Raw genomic sequence first — 21544 nt, forward strand, 5'->3', positions numbered from 1 at the left:
TTCATTAAAAATTTGTACTTTTGTCACTAATTAAATTATTAATTTTCATTATTTATATAGTAAAAGTATACAAATATAAATATATATATTTTTTTTAAATATAAAAATTTGAACTTTTAAAAGCATGTTGTTTCATTTTAAATAAAATTTATATAAAGTAATTTTTTTTATTTAATTCAAAAAATCAAATTTTTTAATAGAAAAAAATAGGGATATACTTTTATACAATTTAAATAAAATAATATTCTATTCTTTACTATATATTTGTTCTTAAAAATCTGTATCCAAAGTGTTCCCGTAAAAAAAAAAATAGACAAAACAATTTTATATAATTGAATAGAAAAAATAAAATTAGAAATACAAGAACTTATATTAAAAGTATAAATCCATTGAATTTTAACATACATTAAATATTCTATAGGAAAAAAATAGGGAGAATATATATTTTTTTAAATATACAGAACATATTTGTAGACATTAATAAAGAGAAACAAACATTAATTCGGATTAAGACTAATGCTCAATGACTATATTAAAAGAAAAAAACTTAAAAAAATAAATAAATGCAGACATTCAACATATTACATTAACAATAAATCATTTAATGAAAATTAAAACTGTAAAATTTAACAATTAGTTAAAATTTTGTAAGTACATACAAAGACGTGATCTTAAAATCAATGAAAAAAAAGGTTAAGAAACGTTAAATAATTAGAAATGTTTCAATTATAATAAATTAAAATTAGTTAGTAATTTAGAATTTATATTGTTAGTTATAATAATTATAAAAAAAGAAAAAATTATAATATAATTTTTTTATATAATGTAATCGTCAAGCGATAGTTATGTTACAATTCCAAATTTTTAGTGAACAGAAAATTTATGTGAAATATATTAAAGAGAGAAAAAAGGGGAAAAAATCGGCGATGGATATTATTTTTTTAATTTTTACTGATCTTTCGAATTATTGAAGTAATTAAAAAAAATAATAATTTTGAAAATATAATACGTTAAAACAAATTTATTTAACTTCACAATATTTAAATATAAGAAGAGGTAAACAAAGAAGAATTAAACTTGGAACAATCTTGGAATTTAAATTACTTTTAATTTAAGAAGAAATTTTATTAGAGGAAGATAAAAGTTTGATAATGATGATGGTGATAAGTTGGCAACACATGCGAACTTATTTATAATTGTGGAAAAGTGACACAGATATCAAGAAACGACGTAAGTGATTTAAATCAAAGATTCTTTAGCATCCAATTTTAGGTTAATAAAATAAGACTTATCGTTTAAATTTACATTTGAATTGTATTATAATATTTAATACAAAATCATAAAACCTAAATTTTTATGGCATTTCACTATTTATCATCAAGGGAGAACGTAATATATACATATATATATATATATATATATATATATATATTGTGTATCGGAGTATCACAAAGGGTTAGCGATTGTCTAAACGTATAGAGGATACCAATTATATTTTAATGCGGTCAATAATTAATTTTTGGGTTCTAATTAATTTGGCTTGCTGATCTAAGAATAGATCAGATCCATTACACGTACAAGAAAAGCAGTTGTTAAAGGGCTCCGAATTAATAAAATTGTAATAAATATCTAAAGACTTTCGGAATAAAATTTGAAGAATCAATCAAATGATAATTAGGTTTTTTTTTATTTCAGACAAAAAAATATAGTTCTGCATATCTTTATAATTCGTTCAAGTTAGTGGTTATAAACGTTTATTAGAGAAATACAAAAATGATTAATACGAACCAAAATTCAGGGTCATCGAAAAAAATCGTAGCGATTTAAAAAAATCGTACCCCAGAAGCTACTAGAGATAATGAAACAAGTAATTTTTTTTTTAAATTCACGTACTCAAAAAATGTTTTTACGTACCATAGATTGTTTAAATGTGAGCTTCATCGGTTGCTCTGCAAACATTCAACCGATAATCGGCTTCTGCCCAGATCCGTTAGATCTTCGCACGCGTAACTGTGGCGATAGCAGTGGTGGATCCGTCGTCTTAAATGTTGTACATCCCTGATTTTTTTTACTGTGGACAGTGTTTTTAATTTATCCCCGTAGAAAAAAGTCAAAGGGTTGTCAAATCTGGGCTTCTTAGAGGACAAATCACGGGACCGGTTCTATTTATCCAACGATTGGGAATCTTTCATTGACAACGCGTCGAACGTCTAGCCTAAAGTGTGGGGACGCACCATCTTGTTGAAACATTACAGCGTCGTGACTTTCTTGTTCGATTTGGTTAACTTGCGGGAAAACGTACAGTCGTAGCATGTCTAAATAAACATTCCCTGTGGTAGTAGCTCATGAAAGAAGAACGGGCCGATCACACGATCGGACATCAAACCGTACCACACGTTTATTTTTGGGGAATCCCTGACATACTCAATGCTGCAACCTTTTTCGATTACGTGAAGACGTGATTTTGTAATTTTAACCTCCAAATAATTACATCAGAGATCAGTGGATCTGTACAACAAAGTACAGGGGTTTAGAAATTAAATTATAATACCTTGTATAATCTTAATATGAATAAAATGTTTAATTCTAATAGTAAAATGTTTGAATAACTGTCAAAAATAAGTGAAATATAAATTCGGTATATATTATACAAAATAATGTTTAGTATACTAACTAAAATATCAAAATTGGTCAGACAACAAATAAAAGCTTCCTTCCTCATCACGGAATTCGTTAGAACTTCGTCGGTAAGAGTCGACGAAGTCAAAAAACTTTCTTTTTTTTAACCTCCGAGTCTACCGTTAGGTATTTGCTTCAGAGGATGAGATGAATGATTTGTAGCGTATGTGAATATTCCATGCCTGACCGGGATTCGAACCTGGGACCTCCCGATGAAAGGCTGAGACGCTACCACTCGCGCCACGGAGGCCGGAGAAGTCAACGAACCACGTTTACATTTCTATGCATGACCTATCCTAACAGTGAAATGAAAATGGGGGAAAAAAAAGCGTGAAAACATTATATTTCAGTTCAATTAGATTATTAATAAATAATACTTGTAAAAAATACCTCGAATTTTGTTAGACAACGTTTTTTGTTTCCATTTGATGAACCGCGGGACTCGAATATGTCATTTTATTCATTTTTTTAAATGTACTTTTACGTATCGCGCCGCTAGGTAGCAGTACTTGATAGTACTAGGTAGTATACAAAAATTTTATATGTAATTAAAATAATAAAATTTAAAAGAAAATATACTACAGCTTGTTTTAATAATAAATCCTTTTAATGAAAGTACTGAAGATGAAACAATTTTTTTAATTCCCATCACTTCTTAAAAAAAATAAAATAAAAGTATTAGTTTACAAGAGAATATACTAGTTTTATTTTAAAAAAAGGAATAAGTAACACAGAAATAAATTGGATGGGTAAAATCGGATTTAACGATAAAAATCATTGTACACTTATAAAGTAATAAATACAATATTACATCACAGATTTTCGATTCGTGAAGATTATACTAGTTTTATTAAAAAATAAAAATTTTGGTATGAAGTGAATGATATGACAATGAACAAAAAAAATTAGCCGTGTAATTCAATTTGTTTGTTCTAAGGCAATAAATTTTTATAATAAATTCATATATTATTTAGATCAGATATTACGTTGGTATTTTTTTAAACCTTAATAAATTACGATTTAACCTACTAATAATGTATAACTTTTTCGAAATATAGTAATATTTAAGTTGTAAAAATATTAACTATTAGATCAAATCTATAATCAGTATTTACTTTAAAGTAGAAATATTTTTTAACGATGATTACAAAAACATTGCAGTTATACTTCTGTCATTAATTTATACATATACATATGTGAAGCTATGTACTAAGCATTCAGTCGGTTAAAATACTTCCAAATTTTAATCTTTCATAAAAAAAAAACAAACAATGTTTAAGTTAAATTTAGAGGGGGAATACATTTTTAATAGCAAATTAGACGTAGTACAAGATGAACTGAATTTTATTTTACTCATAATTTTATTTCCCTGTAACAATGTCTTTACAATAATAATTATCGTTCAGCAATTGATCTTCTCTAATTTTAAAACGACAGTGCTTTTAATCGAACAAAAAATATTAAAGTATAACCTTAATAATTGCATTCGAACCAAGGTAAACAGAATTTACAGAATAGTTTTTTAGCTGTTAATTATCGATGACACTAAAAAATCATCTAAAATTAATTCTGTTTTAATTAAGGAAAAAAGAATCCATAAAATAAAATCCGTATGAAAATTTAAAAATAAAATAATAAATACCAAGAAAATTAAAAAAAAAAACATAAAATTAAAAAATAATTACGCAGCAATTTTTATTCGTTCACCATGTGAATCACAGATTAAACTGATAAGCTTGAAAGTGGTTTCAAATTAAAATTTTTAATATTTGCATAAACAGGAAAATATTGACATTTTAATTTCTTTAAAAACTTTTTTAATAGACTATTCCTTCTCTCAATATATTAATAAAAATACGGGTAAATCACTCATAAAAGTAAGTAAATAAATAAATATGTATTGAAGTATAAGTAAATAAAATACAACTAAAATGATATTGCATTATTTTTTTATTTTAACGGGGATTAAGGTTTTCTCTTCTATTTTAAATTAAAAAAAAAGTTTTTCTTTAGTAAATCAGTGAGAAGTTTTATTTTTAGAAAAAACTATAAGTAAATTAGATGAGTAAAATAAAAAATGGCTTGAATGAAAAGATTTTCAGTGAAATTCCTCAAAAAAAATTCATATAAGCAAACGTTTTATACATATTTATTTTGATGTAATTTATTTAAGTTTATTTTCCTCTTGATTGGGTAGAATTAAATATAATAAAAAGACATATTTTACTTAAAAATATTACCTTTATTGATTTCTTGGGTTAACCAATCAACTATACAAACTTATAAATTATACACAACGTTTCACTTAGAATTCTCTAAGCTTCCTCAGGTGACAATACACATTCATACACATCATACAACATTCTCTTACATACTCATACATAAAGTATGACTATGAATTCGAAGTGAAACGTTGTGTATTTAATTTACAAGTTTGCGCACTTGGTTGGTTAACCCAAGAAATTAATAAAGGTAATATTTTTAAGTAAAATATGACTATTATATATGTATAAAACAGGATTTTTTAGATTATAGTCAATTGATGAGAATTTGATGATATCGTCTTCGATCGCTCGCCTACTATATAGAGGTTTCCTCCATATATATATATATAGGCAGGTGTTTCTAAAATGGTGAGCTGGCTATAATTTTTTGGATTCTACTTGTAAAACTATCTAGGAAAAATACTAGGAAAAATCATGGTGTACACGGAATAATCATGAAGACTAAAATAATTGCGGTCAGTAAAGTGGGTTTCAGAAATTCGAATAACGTTCAACAATTCAGAAATTATCATAGTTTTAAATTTTTGCCGCCGATTCACATGACCATTCATGTTCCATGTAGGAATTCAACCGAAATTTTGTTATTAACAGAGTTTATTAATTACCGGGCCTACCAGATACCCGATTTTTTCAATTAGAAATTCAATATTTGAGGTTAGTTTGTTTAATTTTTCATCAGTTTCAAAGTTATTATAGTTTTTGTGCTCTACAGCAGCGGCATAAGATCGTGGTATGAACGTACAAATTTTTAATTGTCGCTTGTCTCAGTGAAGGGAAATTACTAGTATTTAAGTCAGAAATGTGTTCTGTTTAATTCGTGACTCATGAGGAAGGGTATTATTTTTCGTTTCATAATTGCATCTTTTGATCTTATTTCCTTTTGAAAAATCTCTTTGTAGACCCTATATTTTGTTTAATTTGCACGATGGTTAGGGGATATAGAGCACAGGTTGCTGGTTACTGTTATCTTTTTTAGGAGAGCTTACAGTCCTATTTGGATCCGCGTATTTTACACAACAGTACAGCCGCATACATTGTTCTTAATGTGCCTATATTATTGACAGTGCATGTATTTAAGATGAAAATCTAATTTCACTAAATTTTTAAGAATTCGTGTATAAATCGATAATAATAAATAAAAATAAAAATCAGATATTAATGTGTAACTATTTTTAATTGTTAAATTTAAACAAGAACCAAATAATAGAGACGATGTTATATAAATTTATTATTTTTTTTATAAGTGACAATTTAGTTTTAATAATTAAATCGTTGTTATAAGAAGTCATTATCTTATCTTACTTTAAAAGATTATTTGGTTATCTCAAATATTATCACTTATTTATCAGTACTAAATAAAAAAAAAGTATTATTTAAATGTTTATTAATAATTTCATAATAATTTTAAATATTCTAATTTCTTTTTCTGTTGTTTATAAATGCATTAATTATTCATTGTATAAACAGGTGGAAATTAAATATTCTTTTAAAAGCTTATCAGTACTGAGATTAATTAATAATTGAGTAATTTTTTTCTTTTAATAAAACATTAAAAAAAAGATTTCCTTGGATCTGTGTAAATAATTTCCGTAATACTGCGGTATAGAATATTGTAAGTCTTCATTATTCTAAAGAATTTGGTATTATTTTTAATATTACGTATTATAGCGAGATAAAGTTTTGGGTAAACGGTCTTTTTTTTCATTTTCAACATTTTCTGGTTTAGTTCAATAATGTAAAAGAAAAACCTACGGCTTAATTTAGCATATACAAATGTGTGTATGTACTTGCTTGGCATTTATTTTAAATAAATAAAAAAATTTATTAATCGTGAAATTTTATAAATTGATTCGTGTGAATGAATCATTAACGTTAGTATGATATTACATTTTTTAAATATCGGAAAAAGGAATAAGGGAGTTTCCTTTTAATCCTTAACCATTATCACGAGAAAAATTAAAGCAAACTTCCCCAGAGAATTTTAAAAATAAATATTATTAATTAATTAATTTGTCATGCTAAAGTAAAAATGCGAATAAATAATGGCTTAGGAAAAGGAACAAAGGCCTCATCTAAGATTTGGAAAAATGAGGGATTAATTTAAAAAAAAAAAAGAAGCATTAAAAGGTTCTATGTAACTTTCCCGGGCTTTGCCCTAGACAAATATTTATTTCAAATATTTTATAGAGTTCTTAAAAATGTGTAACATTTATTAATAATACAATTGTGAAAAGATTAAAACGTTCAGCAAAAAAGTCGACTCCATTAGGCAAACTTATTTTTACCTTAATTTTTTCTTTTTATTATAACGACACAGCAACTTTACAATCTGTTCATAGAACAATAAGTACATAAGATATATTTTAATTAACATTAAGTTGCCACAAACCCAGCGGCTTGTGACTTAATAATGGAATAAAAGAGCACTCCGTACGGCCAGACCATTAAGTCACCTAATTGAAGCGATAAGGCAAATCAAGAATATTGTTCCTCAGCAATCTTGAAAAATCACTGATCGTGTTATCTAATAAATTGACCGCCAAATAATTCGGGTGCCGATCCAAACGATTTTGATACCGTAGGCTGACGAGAGAGATTTCCTGCCAAACGGTTCGCAACTAAAGGTCATTATATATAAGGCTATTACTTATGTACCAGGGTATGTTGAGCATTTTCCGCAGTGTTTTTGTTTGGAAGCGTTCAAGTATGTCAATACTGAAGTTGTATGCTGTACTCCACAATTCAAGCCCGTAAGTCCAATCAGGCTTCAAAACTGATTTATAAATAAATAATTTACTTTCTGCTGAATGTCGAGATCTATGTCCTATCAGTCAGTACATGTATTTAAACTTGAGATCCAACTGTTTCCCCTTAGAAGTGATATGTTTCGCCCAAGTAAGTCGTCCATCAAGATGAAAACCCAAAATTACCTTAAAAATTATGCAGTATTACAAATGTAATCGAAAAAATAATCAAAATTCTTTGATTAGTTTCCGGTCGACATCTGTGACCAAATGACTCTTTTCTTATCAAAATTAAACTTTATTAGAATATAATTACTGAAAAAACCAAATTTTTATTAAAAAAATTGTCTTTATTTTATATCCTTGCTCGACAGCTACATGATACTATTTTTAACACCCACAACTCTCTTTCTTTTTCTGTTTAGCCTCCGGAACCACCGTTAGGTATTACTCATAGGATGAATGAGGATGATATGTATGAAGGGTAAAATGAAGTGTAGTCTTGTACAGTCTCGGGTCGACCGTTCTTGAGACGTGTGGTTAATCGAAACCCCCAACTACCAAAGATCACCGGTATCCACGATCTAGTATTTAAATTCGTTTACAAGTAACTGTCTTTACTAGAATTTGAATTTTAGAACTCTCGACTTCGAAATTAGCTGATTTGCTAAGTATGGTTCTATTCAACCCCTTATTTTTTTGGGTCTTTTAGAGTTTATTTTCTGGAGTAATTACTTCCTGTAATAAATAGGCCCAATTTGGAGTAATCTTATTCAACAAGGCTGAAAAAAAAATAGTTTACTTAGAAATAAAGAAAAACGGTTACTGTGTTGCCCCTTTGACCGATGGAGTAGAAGATCAGATCATAGCTGGAATATATATATAGAGTGAGAGAGAGTGAGGGAGAGAGCCAAATATTTGAGGCGAATTTCAACTCTTTTGGTCAACGGGTTTTCGAGATGTGAGGCAAAATTATTTACAAATAATGTTGATTTATTCGCCTCTCTTAGATTCGCTTGACTACAACCTTTGGAATTTTAAATAACTTAATTTGTATCTTCATCGTACTAAAGCTCAATTTTCTACGACCGTTATGGAAAATGTAAAAAATTAAAAACGGTGAAAATCTCCTCCCCGTTTTTTAATTCAATCAGATATTTAATGCTATCAATGGCTCATATGTAGAAACGTTTTGAGCTCTTCTAGAAGAATTTATATCGATTCGATCTCGAGATATTAATCAAAATAAATCGAGATATTAATCTGCCGACACGCGTACACACATTTATAAACTGATGTTTCTATAACTTTTTTATGTTTTTTAGACAAGGGGTCGTCTTGAACCGTAGAAATTTGTAAAAAAAAACCCGATATCCAAAATGTTGACCTATCACGCTTTCCTTCAAGCAGCTTGCTGCTGAAACAGTAATAGAGCTATAGTCGGGAATGTAAAAATATTTTCTTTTTACAATTTGCTTTTTATTAAGCAAAAACATCATCATAAATTATTTATATTACATAACATAGAAGCAAATAATAATAATAATATATATTATTATATATTCATTATACTATTATTTATAACTCCACTTATATTTTAATTACATAATTACTCATTACTCGACACTTTCACGTCTATAAATTACGTTTAACTGCGTTAAGCGTATTAGTTTTTATAAATATAAATAAATAATTGTCATTACTTTTTGAATATTTAATACATGATATATATCATTATTTTATAGTAATGGTAAATATTTTCATTAATATTACTTTAGAAAATATAGATTTATTTATAGTACATTAAGTAACTTAGTTCATTAAAAATCAATCAAGAAACAAAGAGATATATATGAAAAAGATCTGGTTCAAAATGTGACAATGTTATTGTAATGGCACAGATATCGAACCCTTCTACCCACTTAACCGTACCTATTTCTTTTTACAATGAAATTTAAAGCGCCTTTTATACAGTTTTGACAATGTTGGGAGAAAAAGAGGGCTAAATAAATCAAGGAAATTTCACCGAACACATCGTCTCCTACATGTTCTTCTTATACTGGAAAAGTACAACAGTTTTTTTTTCAGAAAAAAATACCAGTCATTGTTCATTATGAAACTGATTTCAACATGAAACGTTAGAAAATAATATATATGATATTATTTTTTAAAACAAAACCTATTTTACGGTATGGACTGTAGACAGTAAAGAACTCTTAAACGTTAACACTGATTATATTCTGTAATAAAAAAGCAGATCTGTAGGAACCAGTAGAATTTTTTTCATAAGAAATACTCACATACTTCAGTAATACATAAACCTATTTACAAATAAAATAACCGGATATTCTTTTATATCAACTAATCTAAACGATACTAAATCATAAAAAAATACAGATTTTAGATTACGCGGTATATTTATTTTTTCTCTCGTTCTATTGAAGATAATTGATAGAAATTGGTTCTCATTTTTGGGTATATGAAGAAATACGTCATAGACTCTAGCGCTGATAAAAAAAATTTTTTTGTCAAGAATAGTAGATAATTTTAGACAATATTTTTTCAGTGATCATGCTGTTCGGATAATCTTATTTTGATAATTATATTATTGAATATATTACTTAAAACAACTTTTTTAATTATATAAAATCACTCCGATCATTTATATCGCTATAAACTTTTTACGTAAAAGTACAATTTTTAAAAAAGATAACCGTAAATAATTATATATCTTTTTCAAACAAATAGATAATTTTAGATTACATATATATCACGTCGGCTATGAGTAGATATAATTATTTATATAATACTAGTAGTTTTCACTTACCAACAATCTTTAATAATAATTTTCGAGCGTTTTCGGATTATTAATCTATCCTCAGGAACAATCATGTGTTATACATTATAATTATTTACTTCACATACCATTAATTATACTAAATTCAATTAAAAAAAATAATAAATATAACAATTGATCGTCAATAGTAAAATAAGGTTAACGTTATCCGTCATGTCAGTAAGAAGTTTTCAGTTGTTATCTACGGTCTCTAAATAACAACTGAGATCTTCATACTGACATGACGGGTAACGTTAACTTTATTTTACCTTTGACGATCAATTGTTATATTTTTTAAATATTCAATTTAGTATAATTACATTTCAACCTTCGGACGTCCATGCTGGTTTCAAGCAAATTGATTGCTAAGTGGTTGACGTGATTTTCAAGTCATTATTGGTTTTTAAAACCGCGCTGCATCACAACCTCACGAACCTTCGGAAGCTTTAGATATTCATGAATTTCATAATTCCGTGTGTACTATGTTCGCTCCGCATTTGCTCTCGTTACTTTGTTTTGGAAGCGTTGTATGATATTTATGTTACTATTACTTGTTGTTCCCCACAACTCGGTGCCATAAGTTCAGTCAGATTGATCGTAGGATAACTTAGACAGAACTTTATTGTACAATTTTATTTGTACTTTATTGACAACGTAAGGTGTGAGTTTCTCCGTAGCAACCAATGCAATTCCCTATACTTGGCGTTTAGTTGATTTCTTTTCATCCTCACGTGACACTACCAGGTCAAACGCCGATCTAAGTGAAGAACTAGGTACCGCACAAACTCTGTTTGTGAAATTAATACACCAACTATGTAGACACTGGGACAGTCACTCTTTCGCATGGCTGATGGAACATGCTTTGATTTATCCTGATTAACTTTAAACTTCATTTTTCTGCCATGCGCAGACAAGATTTAATGCCATTTGTAGCTCCCACGAGGCTAGGGCAGGGTCTTCGTTAACGGCAATATCAGTGTCATCGGCAAATGTGGCGACGATGCAATCTTTCAGGGCTGGAAGGTCTGCTGTAAATAAGGAATATAACACAGGACCTAGTATAGAGCTCTGAGGGACACCTAATGTCAAAGAATTTCGATAACTCATCATTACATCTTACCTGAGAGAAACGTTCCTGAAGATAATCCCGTAAGACAAGGTAGGTAGGGTTGAGGAAGTTTTAATTTTGATTTATAGAGCAAGCCAGGTAACCATATCTTATAAAAGGCTTGTTGGATATCTAAGAATGCCGCCGAGCAGAATTTTCTTTCCTCCAGACACTGATGATCTTGACTACTCTATGGGATTGTTCGATGGTAGAGCGGCCGTACCTGAACTCAAATTGGCAGTCCGCAATTATCCCCTCACCCTCCAAAACTGGCTTAAGCGTGTGAAGTAACAGCTTTTCAAATAATTTAGATATGACCGCTAACAGGCTAATTGGCATATAAGAAGAAACCACCAGTGCAGGCTTTCCTGGTTTCAAGATCATTACCACCTGTGATATATTCCATTCCGCTGGAAAGTAAGATATCCGCAGGACAGCGTTAAAGAGATTATTAATGTACGTAACTCCTTTAATTTCAGTAACTCCCTTGTTGAAATCGGTCTAATCGAAAAGCTGACTGCCATTGGGCTCTCTAAGAAGTCTTTAATATCCTCGTCACTAGGACCCTCTTCATCGTGAGTTTGGAGTGTTTCGCCTAAGTGTGAAGCAAATAGATTGGCTTTCTCTTTGTCATTCGTCACCCATGATCCAGCCAGTATGTGCCTGCATACTTGTCCAGGAAGCGTCCTTGTGGATCGTTGTAGCTTCCCTTCGTAACCGTCCATAAGGTGTATCCGTTTGTATTCAGGTTAGAAAGATTTCTGATGTATTCCTTGAATGTTTCGTCTCTGATAGCCTTCAACAACCTCCTCAGCTTCCGCGCAGCCCTATTAAGAAGTTTTCTGTCTTCTGGCCTCCTAAATCGTTGCCAATTTTCTCAGACGCCGTTTTGAGCCAATTAGTCTATCACTTCTCTCGTATAGGTACTGTCTCTGGTGAATGTACATATTCAGGTATAGGTCGCCATGCACCTTCCTGCATGACCGACGTTCGAAAGTATGTTGCACAGTCAATATCCTTAGGGTTATCGAGTAGAAACGGGTCAACCCCAGTTTTTCCAATCAGGTTTTTTTGCTTGTAGGATAGGCCCCCTTTTCCTCCTTAGTACCGTCGTGCTTACTGTAAGTAAAACGGGCGAGTGTTCCGAAGTCGAATCATAGTTTTATGCCAAAGTCTATGTAGATGATATTCCTGAAGTGATTAAAAAAGTCAAGTAAATCCGGGATCTTCGTTAGGTTCGTAGACCAGTATGTCGGCTGAAATCCCGAAACTACGTTCAGGCGCAGATTTTGAACACACCTCCTCAACATCGTTTTCCTGCTGGTCACCAACCGCAAACCCCACAACGGGTCTTTCGCGTTCCTGTCCCCTCCAGCGATAAACCTAGAAGCTAGTGTTACGATATATTCGGAGAACAACTCGTTATTTATAATATGACTCGAAAGACAGTACTTATCGAATGACAGGCGGACAGTCTTAAAGGTCCCAACCACTCTGAAACTTCAACCGTGGTTGCCTGAATCTGGTTAGTGCAGAAACCTGGAAGTTGGTGATGCTCAGAGAGTTCCTAATCAGTATCGCAGTTCCCCCATGGGCTCTCCCGTCTGGATGATTTGTTACATACACCGAGAAACCTTGAAGCCTAAGGTAATTCCGGTCTGTAAAGTGCATCTCTGATATTAGTATTACGTCCAGAGAATTCTCTGGACGTAATACTGCCATAATGGTAATTGCCATAATTTCTAGTTCTTCCCGTCTAGAAAGTAGGCCGTTAATGTTCCATGTAACGAGCTGGAGAAATTTTGTCATTAACAAATTTTTGAGAGTACCTGGTAAGCAAGGTTATTAGACTTCCAATCTGTTAAACTAGGAAATCTATATTTGAAGAAAGCCTGTCTAACCTCTCTACATTATTCTCACCATTACGGCCAGCTGCCGGCCTACGTTTTGTGGAGAGACTCAGGCTTTGCGCCGACGGTCCCAGGTGCTCCACATCCCATTTCCGGGGGGAAATTTTTATCATTAAACGTGAGGCCGGTTGCCCTACGGCTAGCGGATTCGACTCTCGGAGCAACTGTGAGTTCCGATTCGCCTTTTGCCGTCGTTTCCTCTCTAATATCTCTTGGTACACTCTGCAGCCTCGATAGTTTCCCGGATTGCTATAAAGCACAGGTTACAGGAGTGCTCCTGTCCTACCTGGAACAATCAGCTGTGTAGTGATCTTCCCCACACTTTACACAGCAGAAGGACCTCATGCAATTGTTTTTGGTGGGCCCGTACTGTTGGCACCTCATGCACTGCACGAGGCCGGTTGGTTTTCGCGGTGTTTCGAATCACTCGCTGCAATTCGCAATGTATTTTAACTCAAATATAGTTTTTTTATTCTCCTGAGACTCTAGGTCCCCGAAAAAAAATCGATGTTATTCTATGATGATATTATATTAGTTACTCTGTAGCGTGCATTTATTAAGTCCTTCACCCGATGCCCGTGGCTTTCCATTTCTTCCTTGATCTACAGTGGACTTCTATTATTTAAAAAAATAAACTTTTAGGCTGTTACCCGTTTCAATTTTATTATAAATAAGATCGATCGAAAACAGAATATTAGGAAGGAATGGGTTGAATAGTGTGATTGCATGCTGTTTATACACGTTAAATAAAATACAGAAATTCACATAAAAAAAAAATTTTAATAAATTTACAAAAGCTGAAATATTATGAATTTTTCCAGGAAAGTAATACTGTAGTCAAGCGGGGATAAAGTTGATTCTTTAAATATGTAGAAATATTAAAATCTTTAATTTACTGTAAAACATCGCTCTACCTGAATGGATTCATTTCTCCTTTTCTTCTTATTAATTATAAATACATAAACTGTCTCGATCTCCTTATTCATTTGTAAAAGTAAATAATCTGTTTATATTCAGCTAGCCTATTTTACCAGATGATATTTTATATTTATTATTTTTCTAATTTATATATTGTTCAGTCTAGATTTACTAGATACATTCTGTCATAAACTCTCATTAACTCATATCTTCATCAACTATGTAATATTCATACCATATAAAACTTAAAATAAATATTAAAGATGTAATGATCATTACAACACATTAAAAATTATATTTAACCATGAACTGAACAATTAGAAATAAGAACCAGCGAATTTAAGATATAGAATAAATACACCCGACTGAGGTATTACACCAAGGCGGTTAGTTATTCGACACTGATTTATATTTACCAGGAACAAAAATGATTTAACGACTCATTTCTACGTCCTGGAAACTTTTGACTTTTTGAAGGAGCAATAAGATACAATATTTCGGCCGAGTGGTAGCGTCTCGGCCTTTAATCTGGAGGTCCCGGGTTCGAATCTCGGTCAGACACGGCATCTTTCACGCGTTAAAAAATTAATTTATCATTCATCTAGTTCATTCATTCATCATTCATCTAGATCCTGTTGTTACTAAGTAAATAAATAAAATAAATATTATCAAAAAAACTTCAGTTGAAAGTCATTAATTCCGAATTGGTTTGTAAAAAGAAGTAACAAAATATAAAAATAGCAATATTTAAACATTTACATTTTATCATAAAATAAAACACAAATATATATAGACAGACACATTTACGAATCACTATTTTTATATAAATCTTCAAAAAACTGTAAATCGCAAAAAATGGACAAGAACCTAGTTTATTTTTATTTTTGATAAAGGAAAACTATTTTGTAAGAAAACAAAATAATTTACTGGCCGTTATTTCCCGATAAAAAAATCGAAATGCTAATCTGATTAACCGAAACTTTAGATATCAAAAAATTATGTAAAATTCTTGTTCATTCTTAATTCAAATCTGTCGAGAATATGTATAAAAAGGTTGCAAAAAAACGATCAACGAATTCGTTCATTGAAAACAGATTTAAATATAGTAAAAAATAATAATGAAAAAATATATAAAAAAAAAAAAACTTAACTGACTGAATTAATAATCATCTTAGAAGATATAGGTTTTTTTTTTTTGAAAGGAAATGTATAGCAATAATGCAAAGGTTAAACGCGGTGTAAATTGTTCATGGATCAAATCAAGGCTACTTAAATTTTAACACTGTATTTTATTCTATGTCGTAGCTGAAAAGATGTAAAGTATAAAATATACTGATTCACATAGGAAGTGAGACATTAATTTGTCGTTTTCCATTATCTGTCTTTTAATTTTCTTATGGCTTTGATCCTTATAAACAGTAAAATGTCTAAGATACAACTGATTACATCAATGTAGCTAGAACTAGGTTCTTAATGATAATCCACCGGGTTTGCTTTTCTTTTTTTCCTGTTTATCTTCCTGGAATTACTGTTCAGGTATTGCTTCAGATGATGAATGAGGATGATGTGTATGAGTGTAAATGAAGTGTAGTCCTGTACAGTCTCAGTTTGACTATTCCTGAGATATGTAACCTCATATTCGTATAAAAGTAACTGTCTTTACTAGGACTTGAACTAGCGTTGGTCTACCGGTGAACTAGTCGTCATAAATCAGCTGATTTCGAAGTCGAGAGTTCTACGGTTCAAATCCTATTAAAGGTAGTTGCTTTTATACGGTTTTGAATATTAGATCGTAGATAACGGTGTTCTTTAGTGGTTGGGTTTCACTGACCCACCCTCATCTCAGAAACGGTCGACTTGAGACTGTACAAGACTACAGTTCATTTACATTCATACATATCATCCTCATTCATCCTCTGGATTAATACCTTATGGTAGTTCCGGAGGCTAAAACAGAAAAAAGAGAGGTTCTAATGATGTTCGTTAAAACGTCAGTTAGTTCCTGTTACGTTATCGCTTGTAGGGGCTGAATCCTAACAGAATTTTGGATATTTCAAGATCTTTGACATATAATAGAATATTCGGTTCGGTTAAGAAGGCGGCGGTAAATCACATTATTCTTGAATTTATCTTATAGGCCTGGAATGAGATGCTAGTAATTCTTAAAAACGTTTATGTTATTTTTGAGAGAGACTTGTGCTTTATGTCAGGTCGTCTATAACTGCTTAAATCTCGGCATCTTCCATATTTACATACTGAAATAACGTTATTTAGAGTTGATCTCCTGACACAATTTATATTGTTAGATTCTAATTAATAACAAAAAAAACTATGCTTGGTAACGCAGTTTCAGGAATTTTGTACATCTCGCGGACCCAAAAAAAGAGTTCTTAGTTCTGTTGCAACCTCCTAACACGAGTAAGCTTCATAAGGATGTGGCTATTTAGAAGCCACTGCTAGCATGGCACTACGTATGAAGTCAGGGTGGGTAAATGGAAACGGACGATTAGTATAGAGAAATAGCCTCTGATTAAGGAAGTTTAACAGTTATAACTGCGACTAGCAAATCTAATACGGTTTTACGTAAACTGTTCTTTATGATCAAGGATGTGGATACTTAAGGGTAGCTAATAATTAATAAAGCTACAGTAAATATCCCAGGAAATTAAAGGTCATGCATATTTCGCTTATTTTCTCTTATTTTGATCGATATCTTAAAAAAGAACTAAATATTTTATTTCAAAAACCTTCTGAATTTTAATAAAACATAAAAAGGTCATTAGTTTTTCCATATTTATTTACGAATAGGAAATGATGACATCACACTTGCAGGACTAACCCGTCACGTGACTATGCCGCGTTCCGGGAATGTCCTACAACTGTGGGTTCTTTCACGCTTTTCACACACATACACGCACAACTTAATTAAAAATATTTATCAGTTTATTTAAATATAATATTTTTTCGTTTATTTAATTCAATGATTTTAACTAAAGCGCGCGCGCATACCATATTTAATTCGCCCGGGTCTAGCCGTACTAGCGGCCACGGTCGACACTAACTAAACCAATATAATTTCACAATTTACATAGAAGAAATTTCGCTTGTACGGTCGGCATACCGGTGTAGCCGCAAAGCTTAACGCACCAGGTACCTAGTCGACCGAGCGATCGGGTTCGAGAACCAGCTAGCCGAGTTACTTTTTTACACTTTAAATGTTATTTATTTATTTTGTTCTACCGCTCACCTGTGACATTACAACATAACAGACGACTACAATAGTATTTTTAGGGATGTGGGTGCGATTTTACAAAAAATTTTTCCCAAATATTGTTATTTTTAAACGTTAACAAATGTGCCTAACAAAAACATGACCTTAATTAGGCGAAATCTGGAGATACTGAGAGTGACCTTTCTCTACAGCCTCACCCCCTTGACCTTTTAAGTTGAAACTTTAATGGCATCAATGTCTCATATTAGTGATCTGACCGAGTTTAGTCAAAATCGGTCGAGTAGTTCTGGAGATATAAGGTGATTTAGAGGCCAACACCGAACGTACGTACATATGAACATTAACGTCCGGAAAATTTCCATTTAGTTCCTCTTAGTGTGAAAACGTCAAGATCCGGTAAAAATCGCATATGTACAAATTGGACCGATTACGTTGAAGACTCTAGTAAAACTATGAAAAATCAGTGCAAAATCAGTGCAACCGCAAGGTTTTGCGGTTGTACGACCAGTGTAGATAATTTTACAGATAATTACAGTTGTCATGAAAGAATTCAAAAAAGGTAGTGAGCCGGCCTCCGTGGCACGAGTGGTAGCGTCTCGGCCTTTCATCTGGAGGTCCCGAGTTCGAATCCCAGTCAGGTATGACATTTTCACACACGCTACAAATGATTCATCTCACCCTCTCAAACAATGCCTAACGGTAGACCCAGAGGTTAAAAAAAAAATGTATTGAGAACTGATATACTATTTGTTGAATCAAATGACTAGTTCCGGCGTGTTGTCTGTACTTACGTACGTATCTCGCGTAACTCAAAAACGATTAGCCGTAGGATGTTGAAATTTTGGATTTAGGACTGTTGTAACATGTAGTTATGCACTTCTCCTTTTCATTGGAATCGACTTGACCAAAAATGTCCAAAAAAAAACCGAAAATTCAAAAATATTTGGATTTTGGACTTTTTCTTAACTGTAGTAATAAGCTCTCAATGAGAGCTTTTCAACGATATATCATAAGTGGTACTTATTTTCATTATTTATTTCCCAGGGTTATAGCCAAATAAAAAATTTATTTAAAGAAATATTTGAGTCTTAGGGGAAGACTCATCGGTTCAAATCCGATTTCATTTCCTTTTTTTAATTCTTTTCTTTAATTTAAATATATTGATTTATTAAAAATTATTAACCTCTGATTGTAAAAATCTTTTTACAATAAATAATATTCAATAATATCAGTAAAAAAAAAGAAAAAAAAATTTAAAAAATCGGAAGTTATTAGTGAAATAAAATTTTATGTACTTTTAAGAATATGTATATGTAATTTATTAGGGATAAAAGGAAATCATGTGGTGTCCGCATCAAATTTTTTATTTAGATTTCTTCTCTCAAAGGAAACTTTTTTCCGTTTTTTTTCTCAACGTCATCGGTCGGGTAGTACTAGATTTATGACCGGTGAGAAAGGAATGTCTTAATGTGTTTCGCAAACCTATACCACATTTTTTTGCAATCGTTTGAATGTCAACGACCTGGAATATTTGCTTTCTTCCACCTCCTATATCACAACCTAGCATTTTTGTTTTTCGCATTGTCATCATCATCATTATCATCTCCTCTTTACAGTTCCAAAATCTATTTTTTTTGAAATCACCTGACGTATAAGGAACTCGTAATTTTTATTCATTACATTACATTATTGATTTAATTATGACGAATACAGATCTTTTTAAAAGTATAAAAGAAAAATTATTTCAAAAATTTGTTTTATTTTATTACATTCATTATTAAATCTAAAGGAAAGTTAAAAGTAATAATAATAATTATACAAATATCCAAAAACGGATAAAAATTAAAATTTTATCTGATTGTTGACGTAACGATTTATTGTAGAAGAATATTTTGTTTATAGTTTTCAATATAGTTTTAAACTATTATTTTTTTCCCTAACGATAGCAATATTAGATTTTTAATAAACTAACTTTATAATCATAAATACAGATTTTTTTTAGTAATTTCGATTTGCATGGATTTACAGGATAATTTACTATTATTTTATGGGATGCATGATATTAATAAAAAAATTCTTTTGTAATAAAAACAATACTGTATATAGAAAAAAAAAGGGCGGTACTAAAGTAATGAAAGGTAACGTTTTATAATTAATGTAAACATATTTTTGAAAATTCTGGTTCCATTTAATATTTATAACAAAAATATAAACAGAATTTTTGTACTGCATATAGAATAGAATAAAAGATTTATAGCCTTATATTAATAGAATTCATTTAATTTAGTAATATTAGTAGAAATAAAAATATTTTTAATTTCATGGGAATCATAATTTAAATCTTATAATTCATCACTACTTAAGACCCAAAAATAAATATTCATTAGAAATACATTTACGAATTATTACGTATAAAAAAAATGAAGACAGTGGTTTTGTTTTTTAATTTATTATACCCTATTTTTAAATAATAGATTAATTTAATAGTAATTGAATAATACTAAAAAAAAGCATTATCTTAGTTTATTCTTTATACATTTTTCTGTTAACTTTTGCAATTTGAATCATTACTACTGAAATGAATCTAAAAAAACCCCACAAACTGAAGGAAATCCAAAAAAGAATGTACCCTTTTTTCTAATACATTTTAATCAAATTCAATTTTACATCTGTGTAAAAAGAGCAATAATTTTTCTAAAAATATTTCCTGTTAATTAATTAACAACAAATCGCTTCTGTTCCACTCAATTTAAAAGAATTCGGACTAAAACGTTTCCGATTATCGAAAATTTTCCACGTAATAGCTGTTTCAGTGAGGAAAAATTATTTTAAAAAAACTAGAACTATCATTAATATTTAGTAAGCCATTATCACGAAAGTATTTTAAAAAATGTTAAAAAAATTTTTTTATTAATTACCCGACAGGAGAACCCTTAGCGATTGCTCCTGCCGTATTCCAAATATCCCTAACGTATCTGGGATTTAGAATATTTTTTCCTCTAGGAATATCTTTATTTTGTCCCACATTAACTGATTAATTAATAATTTTAGAACAAATTTTTAAAGGTTTTTCGTTCCCGCGTAGCGTTCAATTACGTTAAAAACACACAATCCAAGTATAGTAATTTTTTAATTTTTCTTTGAATAAACGTTTTATTTTTATAAATTGCAAAGAATAACAGAAAAATAATTCGGGATTAAAATCAGACAATCCTCGATTTTTTAACGTTATTAAGAAGCAAGTTATTAATCTTCAAACTCATCGGAAAAAAGGTAACACGATTGTTAAATATGTAATAAATGTGATGATACAGGCCTTTTATTATAATTTAATATTATTAATAAAATTCAACGATAGATTAGCATATTCTATGTTATACATGTCATTACTTCAGTACCTGTTCTTTCTGTTTAACTGTAACTCCATATATCAAAAAAAAATAAAATAAATTTATTGAAATTGCATATCGATTAAATTATATAACTACTTGAAACATAATATAATAAATATTTCTTGCAAAGAATAAGAAACATAAGAACATATAAATGTAGTTTATAATTTAAAATTCGGTTAATTTTACGTAAAGGACCTTGGAAAAATCGGTGAATTGTGTACCTTGCGATCTGATAGTTCCACAAAATCGCGTACTAATCTAGAATATACGCAAGAAACACCTGTAGTAACATCCGGGAAATTGTAAAGTTAAAGTAAGGATAAAATAATATCGGCAGAAGCCGAAGAAAAATAGCTCGGTGCGACTTCACCTCGATTTAATGGCTCATTTTATTTGTGGCTAATGAGGACGGTAATTCATACCTCATAAAGTGCATA

The 21544-nt window shown here is 30.4% G+C and overlaps 1 protein-coding gene across 4 annotated transcripts in view; it reads left to right on the top strand.

Moving 5' to 3' along the window:
* The window catches only part of LOC142331127 (uncharacterized), a 99009-nt gene that overhangs the window by 439 nt on the left and 77026 nt on the right, over nucleotides 1-21544 (top strand). The gene's annotated exons all lie outside the window — the stretch shown is intronic.

Source organism: Lycorma delicatula, chromosome 10, assembly GCF_047948215.1.
Source record: "Lycorma delicatula isolate Av1 chromosome 10, ASM4794821v1, whole genome shotgun sequence".
Taxonomy (NCBI): domain Eukaryota; kingdom Metazoa; phylum Arthropoda; class Insecta; order Hemiptera; family Fulgoridae; genus Lycorma; species Lycorma delicatula.